The 4,251-nt window shown below is 35.6% G+C and overlaps 1 long non-coding RNA gene across 1 annotated transcript; it reads left to right on the top strand.

The window, feature by feature from the left end:
- The first annotated feature begins 204 nt into the window (after positions 1–204).
- On the top strand, positions 205–3,133 carry LOC131016694 (uncharacterized). Its single transcript, XR_009099188.1, has 3 exons — positions 205–337; positions 2,191–2,257; positions 2,863–3,133. It is a non-coding gene; the product is annotated as an uncharacterized LOC131016694 (long non-coding RNA).
- The last annotated feature ends 1,118 nt before the right edge of the window (positions 3,134–4,251 follow it).

Below are 4,251 nucleotides of genomic sequence, written 5' to 3'. Positions count from 1 at the left end.
ATAGAATTACGAGTGTAATAAAAGTGAGTAGGAGTTGAGAGGGCGAGTAACGAAGAGTATGGGTAGTTAGTCGTTAAAACGAGACGAGACGAAACGAGATATTTAACGACTAAATATCTAGGCCTACCCTACCAAAACCACCCCCCAACCGCCCACTACCCTTAACTCACGCTGCACACAACACACACACACTAATTTGTGCTGCACACACACTAAACCACATTAGAAACACACACACACTTCACGTAACACCATTGTTGAGAAGCTTAAGCTTTTGACCTCCGATTTGAGCACCGAGACGAGCGCCGATCATCTTTTCGATCACGTATCTAAGTAGGTAAGATCTCTACCTACGTTTTGATGGTTTTCTTTTCGATTTTCGTCGACGTCGAAAAACGTCGATTCTCGACTTTATTTTGAAACGACGTCGGATCGTCGTGAAATTTTAGTATGCTGTTCTTGGGTAGATGTTGAGCATGTTTAATGAAGGGAGTAAGAACGGAACGAACCGTAGCTATGAAACCCATGAGGGCAGCCCCGTTTTTCACATATTAGCTTGTCTTTCGATTTTTGTTTGATCGTTTTGACTTGATATTTGTGCTTAGGGGTATGCTAGAATCGATATATATTAAATTCGTATTTTTCCAAGCACGAAAATTGTATAAATTTTTAGAGTATGATTATTTAAATTCGTGAAGTTTGAGACGTTGCATAATGAATATTATTGCGTATATGTGTTCTACGATATCACATGAGCATGCTAATTGATTTACAATTTATGGATGATAATTATTGAACGAAATTAAAACTGGAATTCTGTCAAAATTTTACAGCAGTTTCAAGCTTATGTTTCGATGAGTTTTCATTGCTTGATGGCTCTGAAATTTTAGTATGTTTATTTATGATATGTGTATTTCGTTGCTGCAAAATTTCATGTCTTTTGGATGATGTTTGCTATTTTAAAGATATTTTGAAAAATCCTTGACAGAATCTGTCAACTATTGGTAGACTTCACAAAAACGTTTATATCTATTAATCCATGAAGGATTTAGCATCACCGTTTTTTTTAAACGAAACTAGACTTCAATACTTTTCTAAAAACATAAGATTTCGATTTTTATGACCTCTGAAACAGAGCAGTTTATTATTTCAAAAATGCCCTGTTCTGCTGTCATATTTGTCCAACAGTAAAAGTGTATGAGTTTCATTGTTTATTTGGCAGATCATATGAACGTTTTCTCTTGTGAAATTTTAACCAAATCTTCAAGGATACCTTTAGTTTTGGATGATTAAATTTGATGGAATTTTATTAAGGTTTGCCTTGGTTTCTAATGGCCTAAACAAAATTGGCAGAAACTGTCAATCTTTGACAGCCTGCACTAAAAGAGCAATATCTCCAAAAACCTTTAACCTTTTTGGTTAACTACCATTTTTAGAGTGAACTACACTTCATGAAGTTTTTGAGATCAATTGGTATGAGAGTTTATGATGATTGAGTTGGTTGTTATGAAGTTTTAAAGATGACACAAAAACAGCAAAACTTTCTAGAAAATAACTTGCTTATATTTGTTTTGATGGATGATACGATATGACTAAATGGTGTGAGTTGTGAGAGTTATGATTAACGCACATAAATGTTGGTATCTGACACTCGAACAATTGGTGTCGAGTATAAATGATAGTTTACTGATAAAGAGTTTTGATGATTTTGAATTGTTTGGTTTGCGTTGAAAAGATGTCAAGATGTTAAGTTTTGAGTCGAGAGACGAGTTCACGTAGTGAGATTCACGCGTTGAAATCTCGTGGCTGACATTATATATGAATAGGTCATGCCGAAATTTTTAGTGAAATTAGAATTTGAGCATAGTCAATTCTTGTTGACCCGTGACTCAAATACATGCCTAATGGAAAGTTTAACTTTCTAATCGGTTAATTAGACGAGATGAGAGCGAATAGATCTGCTAAGAAAGTGGACTTTTCGATGTGTTAAATATTTCTTTTAATTGAAGCGCTGCTAATTATAACATAAGGATGTTATAATTAATGAGTAATGACGAGAGATAATAATTGTTATATTGATTAACAATCAAGAGAGATGAACATTAGAGATACTAATGTTTCATAAAAGAGATTAGATTATTAATCGAGGTTTCTTTTATAACTTCTCACCAATTCTTCATAACGATGAAGGTCCTTTTGGGAAGTAACGACTTGAGGGAGAGAGTGACGTTACTCATTGATACAGAGACACAACGAGGTGGGAATTACTTTTACTATACGTATATAGAGATCCCCTGCGTGTCGTAGGCCTCTTATACGAATGAATGCATGAGATGATTTAACTGTTAATTTCAGTTTTATATATATCTATCAAATGAGTTTAATGTTACATTTGAGCAAGTTATTTCGTTACAAAATATTTGAGTTAAAGTTATTTCAAGTATTGTCTTGCCATAAAATGTTTAAATTTTAGTATGATATCTATCTGCTTTGGCTTTGCCAATGATGCAATCGAATTCGGGTCCTAAGCAGTTGATAGCTATCCTGCCAGGGCTAGTGTACACCAGTGACCGTGAGTCATCTAGCGGGTTGGCCGGTCAAGTGACCATGAGAGGTGGCCACCTCTCCGGCACACAGTTTCAGATATGATAGATTACAAAAGAACTTAGTCTGATCAGACGAACTTTAAGAATCACAAATGAACTTAGTAAGCTTGGGCATTTTTAGCGAAAAACTCCCTTGCTGTACTGATTATGATGGCATGACAATTTATAGTTTTGAAGCATGTATTTTTATACCTAGGCATACGTGCCCACTGAGTGCTTTTGTACTCAGCCCTGCATATGTTTTCTAAATGTGCAGGTTGAGCTGATGTGATGATGGTGCTGCAATGAGCGGAGTCTCCAGGGTTGTTAATAAATAGTTAACCTGTCTAGAATATGTCTTCATACATATGTCTAGCTACTTTCCGCTGCAAGATGTTGTTGATGTTATAGTATGTTATGTCATACTTTGAGTCTTAAGAGAATGGTTGCATATGATGTATAACTTGATTAATGATATTAATTAACTTTTATGCAGTCTTTCATAGACTGTTTTCAATTGAGTATTAATGAATAAAAATGACGAGTTTTATTAAGATGAGTAAGTTTTACGGCTATAAATGACGCCCCTTTTCTTCCCCTTCTTCTTTAACCCCATCCCTAGTCGTGGATCACTCGGCCTAACTATCCCTAGTTAGGGCGGGCTGTGACAAGTAGCGCCACCAAAACGTACCACAATGGGCTCTCAGCGTAAGCTAGGTATATACGTGGGTTATGAATCTCCATCTATAATTAAATTTCTTGAACCCATGATTGGGGATCAATTTACTGCCCGATACACTGACTGTATTTTTGATGAAGATCATTTCCCGACATTAGGGAGAGACAGAAGCCTAACTTCAACACAATATCGAGAAATTTCATGGAATGAAAAGAATCTTTGCTATTTAGATCCACGTACTAATGAATCTGAACTGGAAGTTCAAAGGATAGTTAACTTGCAATATTTAGCAAGTAATTTGCCAGATGCATTTACTGATCAGAAAAGAGTGACAAAATCTCATATTCTGCTATGAATGCACCACAAGGATTGAAGTTCCATATGGGCAAAATAAATCAGCTGATAATCCCGAACGCCAGAAGCGTGGGAGACCTATTGGTGCCAAAGATAAAAATCCCCAAAAAATAAAATCAAATAAGAATATGATATCATTCCAACAACCTCTTGAAGAGGATCACCCCGTAGATGATAATCCCAGTACTTCTAAAAGTGCACTAACTAATATTGGGATTGTGTAACAACCAAATCATAATATAATGGGAATTGACAAAAATCTGGTTGATGTCAACCTTGAAGTTGCCATGAACTTTATAAATACGGTAGAAACTTATAACAGAAATGTTATTATAATAGACGATGTATTTGCCTCTACAATTGCATGTACTATTTCAAATGATAATCTGGATCCAAAACCAAAAACAGTAGTACAATGCCGGAAGCGCTCTGATTGGTTGAGATGGAAGGAAGCAATTGAGGCAGAGTATAACTCGCTAAAGAAAAGAAAAGTTCTTGGTACTATTATACTTATACCCGACAATGTTGAACCATTGGGATATAAATGTGTGTTTGTACGAAAGAGAGATGAGAACAATGAGGTGACAAGATATAAAACGAGATTAGTAGCTCAAGGGTTTTCGTAGAGACTTG

This window comes from Salvia miltiorrhiza, chromosome 1, assembly GCF_028751815.1.
Source record: "Salvia miltiorrhiza cultivar Shanhuang (shh) chromosome 1, IMPLAD_Smil_shh, whole genome shotgun sequence".
Lineage (NCBI taxonomy): Eukaryota > Viridiplantae > Streptophyta > Magnoliopsida > Lamiales > Lamiaceae > Salvia > Salvia miltiorrhiza.
Note: the sequence above shows the minus strand (reverse complement) of the source record. Positions and strands in the feature narration are given on the sequence as shown.